At 39.5% G+C, this 15,232-nt stretch overlaps 1 protein-coding gene across 5 annotated transcripts in view; it reads left to right on the top strand.

Annotated features, from left to right (window-relative positions):
- The first annotated feature begins 288 nt into the window (after positions 1 to 288).
- The window catches only part of TNRC6B (trinucleotide repeat containing adaptor 6B), a 143,622-nt gene continuing 128,678 nt past the window's right edge, over positions 289 to 15,232 (top strand). For all 5 annotated transcript variants that reach the window (XM_062620467.1, XM_062620470.1, XM_062620463.1 and 2 more), the window contains exon 1: positions 289 to 490. The gene's annotated coding sequence lies outside the window, so the exon portion shown is untranslated. The remainder of the gene's footprint in view (positions 491 to 15,232) is intronic.

The raw sequence follows: 15,232 nt of genomic DNA, 5'->3' as shown, positions 1-15,232 counted from the left end.
GTCCTCGTCATCCCGAGTGCCTATCTCAGAGCCCCGCCCTCAGGGCCGGCTAACGAAGTTGGCACACTGACGGAGCCTCCCCTCCCGCCGCGGTTGAGGAGGGCCTCAAGGAGAGGCGCTCGGTGGGCGGGTCTTGGTGCTGTTGCGGTGTAACGGGCAAATCCCCTGTCCAATGGCTTCCGAGGGTGCAACCTGCAGCCCAATCCGTAACGCTGAAGGGCGGGGCAAATAGGGGCGGGCGCCGGGGTGCCCCATTTAAGGGGCAAATCGACGGCGGCGAGGAAAGTTTTTTTTTTTCTTTTAGTTTTTTTTTTTCTTTTTTTTTTTTTTTTTACTCCCCCCCCGTGTGTTTCGGAAGGGGGGAGGGGAGGGCGCTTCACGCTGCTTCTTCGTGTTTGTTTCCCGGGTTCGTGTTTCCCGGTCGGCCGGGCCGGGCCGCCACGGCACTGAGAAGAAGGGGGCTCAAGCGTACCGCGGCGGCGCCTCAGCGGTGAGTATAGGACAAGCTCCCCTCATTTCCCCTCCCTCTCCCCCCGAGCGGGCCGCGAGCCTCACTCCCTCCCTCCCTCTCTCCTTCCCTCTCTCCCTCAGCGCCCTTCCCGCCCTCAGGACCCTCCCGCCGCCTCTGAGGGGGTCTTTGGCGCAGGGCGCGCACGCCCCTACCCCACCCCCCGAGCTGCACCGCTACGGGGGGCGGGAGGGAGGAAAGGAGAGGCCGGGCCGGCGGGAGGGGCCCCGAGGGGCGCTACCCCAGCGACGCCGGGGCTGCTGCTCGCTTCCCATCCCCACCGCGGCGAGCGCTTGTCCCGGGGCAGAGCAGGGCTCGCACCGCCCCTCCCCGCCACCGAAGGTGTACCCCCCTCAGGTTTTCCCGACAGGGCCCCGTCGGGACGCCTGGGCGACCCCAAGGCCGCTCCCCGGAGCCGTGGTGCGCAGCGCCGTGCGCTCGGCTGGCTGCCGAGCCCCGGGAAGAGACGCCCGTACGGTAGCTCGCCCAGAACGGGCAAAACGTACAACGGCGGAAGGGCTCTGAGAAGCCTTTTTGCGGCTGGGGTTGAAAAGTGCTTTGGTGTGACGTGGGGACAATGCTGAGGTTACGTTGATGCCGCTACAAACAGCGCTGGATATGTTGCTAGTTAAAATGCGTGTATGGGGATGGGAGGGAGGAGTGACCAGGCTCAGAGGTGTGTCCCAGGCAAGGGGATAGGAAAAAAAAAAGTTTCCGCAGCTGTTTGTAGCAAAATGAGCGAGTGTTTCTGGAGACACTTCACCGGTTGTGGGTAACACTGCTTGTAGCATGGTATCTCACAAGCTCAAATCTTGCTGCGTGAAAATGCATGTAGGAGTATCTACTACAGGGTACAACTGAGGCTTGTTGAATAAAACCAAGTTTCAACAAAGTGTTTTCCTAGCCAAAACAGACTTGCTGGCTACTGTAAACAGTACTTCGTTTTCTCATGCTTAACATTTCACTATCATGAAGAATATTTGTTGAGATATCTCCATAAAATTAACTCTCTTTTCTTGCAATCCATAGTATTACATTTAATCATGATTTGCTAGATTTCAATGTTGCGTTTTCATCCCCTTCAAAAACTCTGAATCTTCCTGAGAAAGAAGTAGGTAGATCTTTGGAGTTTGTATTGGTCCTTCTTTGAAAAGTCTGATTCACTTAGTATTTTTCAGTAATACTGCTACCCAGATGAGTTGGGTTTTAGTTTCTACTACTAGCGTTGGCAGAGGTAATACCTTAGATTTGTGGGGTTATTAGATATGTGCACAAATTCAGCTAACTTTGTAGTTTGCCTCCACTGAAGTTCTTCAACAATTCCCTCATCTCCCATGGTGACTCTCTCTGATGGCATGTGCAGCTGGTGAGAAGCTGGGTGGTCTATGATTTCATCTGCTGCATTACCTGGGGTCATGAATTTAAGGATAAGGTCAAGTTTTATTATGTGATCCATCATTAGTGCCAGGACAGCCATGTAGGTGTATCTCAAGGAGTGGTTTGTTAAGGGTGACTTTTTAACTGTATTTAACTAACCTGCGGGTAAAACTGATCAATTCTGCAGTGATGAAATCACCCCTGCAAAAACTTAGGGCTGGGGAAGGGGGAACAGAGCCTACAGTATGTGCTAGCTTTTCTGCTGTGAAGTTTTAGGAGCAACAAGGTGTAGGCACATCTTTCTGTGTATTAACTAGGTGAGGCTATCACAACACCTTTTCCTTTCATCTTGGTAAGCTATATGTAAATTAGTATAGATTTCATGAATATGCATTTTTATGTAAAACAATACAAACGTAAAGAATTAGCTCAGAAGTTTCAGTGCAAATTGGTAAAATTCTAATGGGCATCCTTCATTAGTGAACTTGGTCTTGGTTTCTGTTTTCTCATAATGTTGTTACTTGGATGCTTAGTAAAGGGAATCACTTCAACTGTGTAATGTGAAAGTCCTGGAAAAACCCCCAAAACTTCATAAAACAGTCATTGTGTCTTTGTTAGACAGTCTAGCAGCTCTATAGCTGCTAATTTAGCTGGAAATCTAATCCTTCATTTAAATGATTACCTCAAATGTTTGGAAATAAAAATCTTGGAACTGTGAATCACAAAAAAAAAAAAGCTTTATTTATCCAAGTTTGTGTGACTGAATAGTCCAGTAAAACATTTAGGTAGAATGTGTGTCATGGCTTTGCTTGGTGATGAGTGTTTGATCATTAAAACTTGAAGTTGGAGGATGACTTGAAGGGGAGAGAGCTTTAGGAGAGAATTTTGCATAGTTCTGAGGTAGTGTGTTTTACTTTAGATCTGCCTCCTGACATAGGAAGTAGGAAACTAGAAATAAATATGTTTTGCAGAAGTAATGCATAATATACTTCATATATAGAGATATCCGTCTAGAGCAATGGGATGAATAGCTGCATCCAGAATGACAGAAAGAATTGAACTACAGAATAAGTAATTTGAAAATATGTTCAAATGGGTTTGTTCTTTCATGGTTTTGAGTGGTGGTTTGTTTTTTTTTTTTTCCTCCAGTAAAACTAGTGTCTTTCTGCTCACAGAGATTGGATTTATAATTAAGCAGTATGAACTGGAGATCATGGAAGAAGTATAAGGAGCTTAGTTATTGACTTGAGTGAGTTTATTAATAGTCCACTTAATGGTTCAGTTACTTCATTCTCCATTTTCTGCAGAATGCTTGGATGCAAAGTCTCTTGCCATAGTCACTTATTGCCATTATCGTGTTTATTTTCTCAGAATATTTTTTATATATAGATATTTTCTGGTTTGTGCAGTAATAGTAATAACAACAATGAACAGTCATTTTCCAGCTTCTTTGCAATGGCTTTCCTCAGTAATTGCTCTCTAGTGCTGCTATTAGATTTGTAAATTCTGTCTATACTGAAGATTTACAAATGCTGCAGTACCTCTATTTACAGTGCATCTCACAGTGTACAGCTATTCAGCTCCTTATTATTAGATTTTATTTTTCACTCAGCCCTTTTTTGTGTGTAATTTCTGGATCAGTAAATGTGTCATTGTGAAGAACTGGGATTGTTTGCTTTCATAGGACCAATTAAGTATATTTAGCATGGAGAGAAGGGGAAGTACCTCATATTAGCAAATATGTACCAGTGATTTTCTTTTAGCTGACAAGATTTTTGCTGCCTTGATGCTTATAAAAATATATTGGCCTGAATTATCTCTGGACTTGCTTTTAATGATGCGTTTGTTGCAATTTCAGAAATTTTACTTGTGAAATGTTATACTGTCTTGGGCAAAGAATAGCAAGAAGATGTCAATCTAATGTCATGTTCTAATAACAAGAGCTTAGAGATGTTGAGCAGTTAGTAACATATTTCTAAGTGCTTGACTAGATGTGGTAGAATTAGACATGAATTCTTGCAGATAGTCTTCCTTAGCTTAACATTTAATGTCTTTCTCCCTTTTCAGACAAAATATATGTGCTATGTTTGCTTGTTCTTTCAGCAAACGTGTGGAATATGGACTGAAGAATTGGTTTTAATTTCTTGTGAATCCAAAGTAAACTTTCTGCTACTATCTGCTAATAAAAATAGGGACACTTTTTGGTACTTGAGGCAGCTGTCACTGTCAGACAAGTAGTTGCCTGTCGGTATTTGTGCTTGTGAGGTGACAAGGGTAATAGTAATGAGGATATTCTGATTGCTGTTCCTTGCTTCTTTTGGCAAATAGGAAAACTCTCCTACTTCCTTACATTTCTCTGCTTTGCTGTTCATACCTTCTTTGCATTGCGCCTTTTTTTTTTTTCCTTCAGGGAAGTAAGCAGCTTTGCTGCAAAGACTTGGTGTATTTAGTTTATTTTTCTCTGTTAGAGCAGCAGGCAGTGAGTATGTTAAATAATTTTTTCCTTTGCTACCTTATAGCAGCAAAAGGAGAGAGTGGTTTTGCACTTATTATGGTTTGCATCATGTTGTAGGGAAATGTTCTGAGGTTTTAAAGTCTTCACCAGTGTAAGGCTTGTGGTTGGAGTTTGGATATTCTTCATGTTTACCATTTAGTGAGCTATGGAGATGACCTTTTCTAGTTTCAGCTAGTCAGTACGGATTGCATTTCTAGGCCTTGCCAACTTTAGTAGTTCTGAAATCAGATATCTTGCATGTATTTCCTGATTTAATGTCTGTGGATTAGAAAAAACACAGTAGTTCCTCTGTGAAAAAATCTGGGACAAAAACTGATGTTGTCTGAGACTTGCACAGCCCAAAATTTTTTAGATATCTGTTTAAGAGGGCAAAAATGGATCTGAAAGTAGCATTTACCCAGCTTAGCTTTTAGATCTGTGGAGAAACATACTGCTTGTCAGGAGAAATAGGAGGTGCTGGAAGGCATATGTTATGCTGCATGATACAGGACACTGGTAAGAAAAAATGTGTAAAGTATAAACTGGTAGTCAGTATATTTTGCCCCCGTCAGGCAGAAGACTGAAGGCTGAAAAGCTAATTAGGGGATGAAAGGATAAGAAGCAAAGTTGCAAAACGAAGAGTTGATAATTTTAGATAGACTGACAGAGGATTAGGCAAAAGGTGATACTGTAATATCGTGTTGCCTGTGTGAGGGGAAGTCCTCTAAGCCATCTAAACGAGTTGCGAAGGAAAAGTCACTAATGTTTTTACTTATGTTTTAATTTTTATAATTTCATCCTAGCTCTTGCCAGCATTATAAAAAGCCCTGTAATGAACAACAACCTGACAAAGGGGTTTTCAGTAGCGTATTCAATTTTTTGGGGGGAACTCGCCAGGGACTTGGCGATCTGCTGTAGGCTAAACATGCTTTGGTCCTACAGTGATCCACCAACGTGAATAGGAGTAGGACTTCTTGTCTTGCTGCTGCTTACAGCCAAGTTATACAAATTGCCCAGCAGTCCTGTGTCAGGTCTAGTTACAAACTTGGATGTCTTATGGACTGTGTGTGGCTGAAGACACACAGGTTGTCCAGCTCTTCACTTGTATGTTTGAAAACTTATTACTTTTCTCCTGGTCCTTTTTTTTGATCTTTAGAAATAATCTGATGACTCTTTCTGAAAACAGCTGAAATGCGTTAGAGTACGTTTTGTTTTCTCACTGCAGAGAACAGCTGTATCTGCTTTTTTTATATATCAGTAGTCTAACTTCGTGATTTAAAAGTTTTTCTAGAAGTCAGATTTTGTAGAAGGTTAAATCGCCTGTACATTCACTTTCTTTACTAAACCGGTGAAGCACTTGCAAATGGCTGAGGTTTGTTTGGGTTTTTTGTTCTGCTGCCTTTTTTTTTTTTTTAAAGTTCAACTTAACTTGCTTCTAAGTAAGCAGCTTAAAAAAGAGCACTTTGGCATAAACATTTGTCCTTACAGGAAGTTTTACTATTACAGCCATTGTAATTTAAATTCATAACCTTCTGTATGCATTTGAGTTCTGAGAAGAATTTGTTTCGAATAAACTTTATGACTTCTTCTGTTTGTCAAATAGCTCAGATTCTGCCTTGCTGGTTTTTAATTGTGTTGTACCAGATGTCTATTTTTGTAATTCAAAATGAAGATGATTCTTTGTTTTGATGAAAACAAGAATGAAAAAGAATCAAGCCACAGTGCTTGTTTGGGACTGTTCATCAAGATACAGAGTTGTTCATAGACATTGCAAAAAAAAACCCCCAAAAACCGACCACCACCAATATTTAGTATTTTGGAGAATGTTCTCCATTGGGAAGTTTGAAAAGATGGATGCTGTCTTTATACTGGTGTTCCTCTGCCCCTCATATTAATGTCTCTTTTGTGGTGATTTTGTACAGGCACAGCTCATGCATTTCCTAGCCCTTCAAAACAAAATGAGTTAATAAAGGTTAAGTTGATGGATTTATATATAATAATATAGCGGTGGGGTTTTGTTTGGATAAATATTAGGATGCTCCAAGATCTGCTCATCTGTTTTCTATGACTGGTGTGGTGACAGTATGAAGAACATGCAAATTTTAGTTGTTTTTCAATGTTTCTGTTACCTTTATGTTTCTAATGGCACTCTTCTGAGAGGTAGGAAGGGGAGAAAATGTATTTTACTGCATAGCAGGACTTTTTCACTCACTTTGTAAGCTATGTAGTCGCAGTAAATTAGCTGCCTATAACTTTCTTTGCTTGGCCTGTTTAATTTTGAGTAAGCGGAGAAGCAACTAAAACTGGCTGATAATAATTCTCTTGTTGGTAATTGACTCCTCCAATTCTTTCATATTCAAAGGCCAACTTTCTTTTCCTTGTCCTTGGCAATTCGTATAGTGCAGAAAATGGATTCAGATTATGAAAGACTCCCTGTGGATTGAAAAGTAAATCAGCTTGGGGAGAAGTGTCTCAGGGGGAAAAAGGTAGTAGTCCCACTGGATCGAATACTTTCAACATTGGCTAATAAGCAATGAAAAACACTTCTGACAGCGTAGCATAGTGGTGGCCTCAGGGCAAGAATATAGTGACATAATCTGTCTGTTCTGTCTTTAGCTCTAACCCTGTACTTATCCAATGCTGGATAATGTTACTTTCACCAGTTCAGGTAACTAGATAAACTGGTACTGCCTTGTGTATGAATAGTGTATGCTAGCTTACCTTGCCCCTGCTTCAGCTGGGTATGTAGCTAAACTAAAAGTTGTATGAAGTTTTAACTCAAAAGATGACTCAGATTTTCAATTGCTACGTTTTCAGATTGACCTAACATATGAAAATGAATCCAAAACCTTAAGAGTTAGGTTTTTAGATACAGTGGGAGAGCTTAACTATGAAAATCAGTTGTCAAAAGCAGGCTTGTATATTTTTGGTGTAAGTATTAAAGATTGGCTACCTGTCTTTTAAATGCCACTTTCAGAGGAAATTATGATTGTGAATGTTGAAGAACTGTTTTGTGCCAAACCCCAAAGACTGAAGATTTATGGCTCTGACATCACCCATACTTAAGCAGGTCCAGACCTCTTCTTGCAAGTAGTTCTACAGTTGGTAGTTCTAACTGAGCATGTTTATCTGAGACTGTAGTGTTGAAGACTAGGATTGTATTGTTAATAACTTTTTTTGTGTGTTAAAATAAATAAAGAAGTAATCTGGTCATTAAAAAATGAGTGTATTGTCTTGTTTCTTTGAAGAAGATTGAAAAAAAATATTGTTTGAATTTAAAGCGGATTTTTGAAAATTCCTGTTCTTAGGCGCCTGAATAGCTGAAAAGTACAATTCAGACTGATGGCAAGCTATAAATATTGATGAGGCTGAACTTGGCAGCTGGTTATGTTGAAAGTTGGTGTTTGCAATTATAGTTTAGAATGATTTCCTTAACTCAGTATTTGTTTTCTTTGACAGTAGTCGTGTTAAGATCTTGGACTTCTCTGTGTATATAATCATGTTAGTAGGAAGTCAAAATGTTTTGTATAGAACAAAAACCTCAGTTTTTAATTATTAGAAATGCAATAAATGCAGAACATTCATATGAAAAACTTTAGGTGTAAACTAGCAAAGAGAGAAGTAAAAAGAAAAAAATAATAAGAAGAGCAAGATGCGATTTAAACTTAATTCTCAATCTCCCCTTGGCCTTCCTCCTGGCTCTGTCTTGGCTCGGTCTGGCTATAAAGGTCTACACAAAGCTGTGTTACATTACCAGGAGTAGTGCTGAGATCCAGAGCTGCAGTGTACAGGTATCTTGAGTGTCCCAGCTGCTGAAGGACCACCAGTATTGCCGCACTGGTGTGAAGTTCCTAACAATGTAGCTCTTACCGTAAAAGGTGACAAAACAAAAGGATAGGTTAATAAAAGGATACTTTAGCTATCTTCCTGTAATAGAGGAAGGTAGTAAGAACTGAAGAGTTTGAAATGTACAGTATCTTCCAATCTTGTGATGCGTTTGAATGATTTTTAGTAGTGCTGTCTTTGCTGAAGTTGCCATTTAAATGTGCTAGTGGATAAAGCACCCTTCCCCCTTTCCTGTGCACATGGCTGCTTACTACCTTATCAGTTTTAATTTAGTTACTACTGCTGAGTTTGATAAACATACTGTTATATAGGACTTGGTGGCTGTTACTTGTGGCTCAAAAGGAAAACCTTAGATCCTAAACTGTCTTATGGTATGAACAGTCTGATGGGATGACTGTTGGGATTATAAGCAGTAAAGGAGTTATTTATAGCTTTCAGGTTTAAAGTTGAGCTGTTGAGACGTAGGCTTCTTTCTTGCAATAACATTTTGCTTAAGGTGGACAAAAATGTTTAAAGTCTCTGGTCTAGTCTCCTCTTCACCGCTCCTCCAAAAAACTCAGGTCCTCTGTACTCTGAAGCCTTTCTGTGATTTTGCAAATGCCCTGAAGCAAAGGCTTGCCCCTACTGTACTGTTGCTCCAGCAAGTGCTGAATCCTCGGGAATGCTAGGTAGTATACATGGATTGCTGGCACTGCGAGCATGTTGATTGCATCTCCTTTTTTTTGCCACTGCGGTACCATTAAATTACATGATAGTTTTAATACTCATGGCAATAACTGCTTGTGTGCCATTAGGATTCCAAGCATTGCTACCATTATCGCGTAGAAGCAGTATTAGCAGGGTGAAATAGCCCCTTTTTTTGGTGCCTGAAAAGGATTAGTTTGCAAGACACAAGGGAACAGGAGACGAACAACTGAAAAGAAGGATATTTTTTTTTTTTTAGAGTGATAGTTTGTTTCCAGCTTTGCTAAAAAATTTCTTTAATTATGTTGTCTGGGTGAAACTTTGATATAGAGTGAAAAAGTAGCCAATATTCTTGGGTCATCATGTTTTAATTCCTAGATGCTCGAGTCATCACCAAAGCTCTTATTATACTGCTACTGACTGTCAAGAGGACACTGTTGCCACCTAAGAAAATGGTATTCCCAACAACTTCAGTTTCAGTAGTTTCCAGAAACGTTGTGGTAGTGTTGAAGGGCTTGAAGAGAAAAAGTAGAAATAGTGCTGAGGATGTTTATTACATATACGTATGTATGTACACATATGTAAATATGTGTATATGCTTGAGCCACACTGAAAAGATAGGGTGAGAGAAAGCACAAAGAACTTTGGCAAACTGAACCAGTTGGCAGCTTTGGGCTGATTATACTGTTGAGATATAACCTTGATTACAACTGAAAAGTGATGTGTAGTGTACAGTAGGCTGCTGAGGTAAAGTAGAGACAAATACCTTTTATGTTTACTGTAGCCTTTAACAGGTTCTTTAACAAAATCAGTATGAGCAGGAAAGAAGTGATTTTTTTTTTTTTTTGTGCTTTTTTGTGCTTTTTGCATTAGAAAGTAGCAAAAAGGTGTAAGCAAAATATTTTTTTAAAATAAACTTTTCAATTTATTTTTCACTTAGTAGGAGGAGGAGGATTTAACACCTTAAATGTTGTTTATGTAAATGTTTTGGAACACTGGGAAGGTGTCGATGCAATATTCTGTCTTCAGCTCATGTTTCAAGGCTGCCTTAAGATTTAAAAGCTTGAAACTGGATTTTCTAAATATAAAGTCTGATTTAGGACCATTTTTGTTCAGTCCTGGGCTGCCTTTCCTTCTCCTGCTTCTGAAACATGATCCGGTAGCCAGGTGATCAAGTGAATAAAATTTTTGCTTTTTTAAAAGATTATATAGACATGAGTTAAATACTGCTAGGTTGTGGTTTGCTCATTTATTTGGGCTGTTGATGTGAAAAGACTTAAGTGCTATGAAGTGGGGCTTGTGTTTTGTACATACAGGTTAATGACAACTCCTGTGTAATCTGCCTAGTCTCATGTTCCCTTAGAAGACCAGTACACACTAGTGTGCGTGGTATCTGTTCCAAGTTACATGTATTTATCTTGTCGTTGAAAGTGGCTGTGTCATATCTACATTAACAGCTGAACTATTTTCCATATAGTACAGAAAACATCAGTGCAGAGAAGTTAGTATTGAACAAAGTGTAAGCTGTGCAGCCAACACGGAATTAAACATAATGGACATTTTAACCCGCATCCTGTTTAGAACTCGGTGATTTTGTGGGGTACTTAGTCACCATTGCTAAATGCTGTTCTCTGGATTTATTTTTTGATAAAAGGCTGAAGATTTCTGCCTTCTCCCATTCCTCCCAGCTGCTTTGTTTAGTAGGGTCATATCTTTAGTCTTTCCTTGAAGTGCTAATCTTTCCTGGATTTCCTTCCACCTACATAATGCAAAGAAATTGTTCTAAACAATGTGAAAGAAAGAGATTGTAAATCCCTCTCAAGTACCAGTAGCATCTCTTTTCCTCATAGGGAATTCTTTCTAATTGATTACAAGTTACATTTCCCTCTTCTTTCTGATAAGTGGAGAAAGACTACTGCAGTGACACCTGGATTGTCGTCGAGAATTTTTAATTATTGTTTTTTTTTAAGTAAATCATGACTGTTCAGTGCCAGTGTGCTGTGTATGAAAAAACATGAAGTATTTATTGTTTTGAAATTTTGCATGACTTTAAGCCAACTTCCCAGTACCCTAATTGGGTGATGTTTCTGTGTAGTTCCATCAGTAACTATTTATTGTAAGGTGATGTTTTTAGACAGCTTGAGGCTTTTGGGTAGAGTGTGCTCGTGGTTGCTTTGTCGTAATCATTCCACAACATAAGTCAGAGCTAAGTTTAAAATTTGCTGCTGTCAAGCATCTACCCACTTAGCAAAGGGACATTTAAACCACAGTGGTGGCAAAGGCCCCCTTTTGTCTCCAAATGTACCCTTTCTAGTCAGAAACTGTTTGAATGAAAATCATGCCCAGAAAGCTCTTTTGTTAGTGTTGGAAGCTCAGGGGAAAAAAAATCCTTAGTTTATGTCAGCTAGTCCAATGATGGGAACAGTTTGTCACTGAATAATGCTGTATATTAAGCATGAGGCATAGCAAACAAAGATGATGCAGTGAATTTAGAAACATACCAGCTGTTGATTACCTTCACAACAAATCTTTATGGTGCCTGAATAGTGGCAACTGGAAGAATTTAGATTTCAGTGATGTTAACTTGGATGTATAGTGGTAAACCAGTAGTTCTGGTCCTCTTTTCATTCCTGGAAGTTGGTTATGTTTTGCAAAACCAAAATTGAAGTATTTAATTCTAGCTGTGGTTAAGACAGAATGGTGGATTCTGAATGGGCTCGAGTGTTAGGCAACTCAGTGCTGCTGCTACTTTATCCTTTCAAAACAGGGTTAAACACCCCACAATTGGCAGGTAGTGGGATTAATTTTTACACATAGTAATTAGTATTCAGAAGTTATTGTAGGATTATGTAATCAGTTTCCTTGAGCACACTTATGTGTGTTCTCTCAGCTCTTAAACAAAAAACAAGTTTCACCTCATGTTTTTGCCCGGTTGTGAGTAGAAATCGTATTTTTAGAGCTTCCTACTCTTCTGTTGTATCTCATAGTCATCAACAAATTCTTTCACACATGCTGCCAGTGTTTACTGTTTCTACAGGTTTGGATAGGAGATTGTGTGTGTGGAGAATGTGAAGAAAACACTTTCCTGATGGCAGCTTGTTCCTTTCAGTTCTGTGTACCTGGAATATGTTCATGTTCCCACAGCAACAGCTTATAGGAGATGACCAGAAAGGAGGTATTTGTGTAAGTAAAGAACTTGGTGCACAGATGTGGGAGGATGTGCAGCACTCTAAAGAATGCTGGTAGAAGAAAGCTAGTCTAGGAGTTGCGATTCTGAACAGGATATTCTGCTGCTTCATAGATTTCTTAACCCAGCTAAGCAAATTGCTGCACTTCACTGTATTGGAACTAGAAATATATGCAGAAAATTTGGGGTGTTACACTGTACATGCATACAGTTCTAGTCTATCAGGTTAGGAGTTAGTACATGTAAGCCAGCAGTATGTAGGTATAATGAATTGTCTCCATTATCTTGCAATAACAGAAACTGAGTCTGATCTTTCAGTGTGCCTGAGCTAATAAGTAAGTGTTGTAGTTAGCTCATTAATACTAGGTTAAGAACTGTCACAGTTTTTGGAGAGAAGAGGGAGGTCCTCCACTTTCTTCTGTTAGAGGAATGGTGCCTAAATTGTGGGTGGGTTGTTAATTTGTTTTTCTCTTTCCTCCCCTCTGGCTACCTTATCAAACTGTGTCTGATTTGCTGGCCCTGTGCAGTCCAGTAGGTGGGTTGATGCATCCTAAAGCCCTGGCCAAAGTATATACATATTCTGAGGATTTGAATTAGGTGATGTAGGCATGATACTTAAATTTATGTTCTCACTGTGGCTGAGACTGAGATTCTTCTTCCTGTAACACCTTTGCAGTCCTGCTCAGCTACACATCATGTTCTGCCTTTAACCCAAACTGTTTTCACTGGTTTCTACTCTCTTGTGCTGCTTTGACTTTGCTAATTAACATTGTTAAATAAAGCTAAATTTGTCAGAGTAACAGGAGGAGGATAATCAGTCTTTCCTTGTCATATATCTAGTAAAAATTAGATGCTGCTGAGAGCCTTTTTTTCAGCTAGGGACAGGAATCCATACTCCTTTTCTTGAATAAGATTCTGTAATGAGATAAGACAGATTATTGGCATAATTAGCAGCAGTTCTCTGTCTTCCCGTGGAGACATCAGTGATTCCTAAGCATGTGGTGGTTTGGCTGGAATGTGAATGCTTTTGCTAGATATTAATTCTACAGTATTTCAGTATCCAGCCTGGTTCAATCCCTTTCTGGGAAAAACTGCGGTTTGGCCAGCTTCTGCAATGTATCCTGTTCTCCAGCTTAAGATCCTATACTGTCAGAAACTGCACAGACCCTTCACTGGTCTTGCTTTTTGTCTGATCCTCTTGTTGGATAGAGGTACATGTAAGAAACGTGATAAAACTGCTAAGTCAACAACAGCCTTTGACTCCACCTATAAAGTATTGGTTACTTGTCAGCATAGATTAATAATAGTGTATTAAATGGTGTGGATGGATATTTCTGGGATGTCCTAAGCAGATGGGTAATAGTTAAACATTCAGTTGAGGAATCTTTTTTTTTTTTTTTCTTCTGTAGTTCAAACCAAGGGTAAGTTCAGGTTAGACACAAGGAAGAAGTTCTTCACTATGAGGCTGGTGAAGCACTTGAACAGTTGCCCAGAGAAGTGGTAAATGCTCTATCCTTGGCAGTGTTCAAGGCTAGGTTGGACAGAGCCTTGGGTGACATGGTCTAAGGTGAGTCATCCTTGCCCGTGGCAGGGGGTTGGAACTGGATGATCTTAAGGTCCTTTCTGACCCAAACCATTCTACGATTCTGTGAATGGAGTGGGTTACCTCTGCCTATTATTTTCAATATATTTCAGTAGTAGAGGTGTTTTCTTGATCTCCTGCTACCTAGTGAAGCCAGGTAAATTCAACTTAGTTCACCAAGTTGAGAAGTTACTTAGTTCACTAAGATGAAAGCAGTGTTTTGGGTTGTTTGTTTTTGGTTGTTTGTTTTTTTGTTGTTGTTGTTTGGGGGGGGCGGGGGTTATTATTATTTTTGTGGTGCTTTTAGTTTTGGGTTGTTTTTTTTGTTTTATTTTTTTGGATTGTTTTTTTTGTTTGGTTTTTTTTTACTGTGAAGTGCTAAGTGTTCTGGCTTCTTACTAATTTCAAAGTATGCATTCACTTACAGAAAAAGTTATCAAGAGTTCGAGTTTTATTAGACTTCTGCCTCCAGAGCCTTAGTTTCTAACAAGGATTTAAAATGCCATGAGTAGTAAAAACATTCTCAACTTAGGTGTGGGCTCTAAGGTTGTTAACACTTTTGGGACATCATAATATTAAGCTGGTGATGTACTTAACGTAGATTTTTTCACTTGGAAAAACTGCTTGCAAGTGATTGGGAAGACTGCATGTAGTCTGCTTTGCTAGCACTTTGCTTGCATGTTCTTTTCTGGGTAAAAAAATGAACATTTCAGTTTTGTACCTGTGCATAGTAAATAAACAGTTAAAAACTTGAGGTTGATCTAATGATTAATAATGAGGAAATTGTAACTTGCTGCCAAACAAATAACAAATAACTTTTTCATCACATAAAATTCACAATGCTTGGTTTAAACAGTGGCATTTATTTTAGGAGGAATTGCCATTAGTTTTTTGAGGAAACGTTAGATTTTTATTCCCACCACCCACCCACCCTCCCAAGTGGTTCTAGTGGCAAAGTTTACAGAAACTCTGGTTCTGACAGTAAATCCTTGAAAGGGGAAATGCCTGTTCAATATCAGTTTGAGGTTTCTGTCATGCAGCATTATGTAAGGTACATTGTTACTCTTCAGCATCAGGCTAGTATCTATACTATTCATGAAGATTCAAAGGAAGCTCATCAGTCAGCAGACTAAATACAATAGATACCAGGTGTAAGATGGCTCTTAAATGGTTTGGTGGGTTATACTCTAAGGGTTCTATTTTTTTTATTTTTTATTTTTATTTTTTTCCTCAAAACTGATTGTTAGTTTAAGCTGTGTCGTGATGGGTAAGTATGCAGAAGCAGTAAACAGTATTACGTTTTTAACATTTTTCTCTGAGTTAAAGATACATTTCCAGCAGTGGTGCAGGTTTATTCTGTAAAAGCCTAAATTTGAGCCTGAGGCTTAGCAAGTCAATGCTTTTTGCAATAGTAAATCTCTTGCCTTGGAAGAATAATTTCCTAGACTGGGTTGGCAGTTGAAGTGGAAGAATAGTGAGGAAAAATGTACTTCTCTCCTTAACTCTAACCCTAACTGTAGCTGTTTTCCCCATCTCCCCACTACTGCACAAATT

The sequence above is a fragment of the Pezoporus occidentalis genome, unplaced genomic scaffold (assembly GCF_034315485.1).
Source record: "Pezoporus occidentalis ecotype Australia unplaced genomic scaffold, CSIRO_AGI_Poc_V1 ctg221, whole genome shotgun sequence".
Taxonomy (NCBI): Eukaryota; Metazoa; Chordata; class Aves; order Psittaciformes; family Psittacidae; genus Pezoporus; species Pezoporus occidentalis.
Note: the sequence above shows the minus strand (reverse complement) of the source record. Positions and strands in the feature narration are given on the sequence as shown.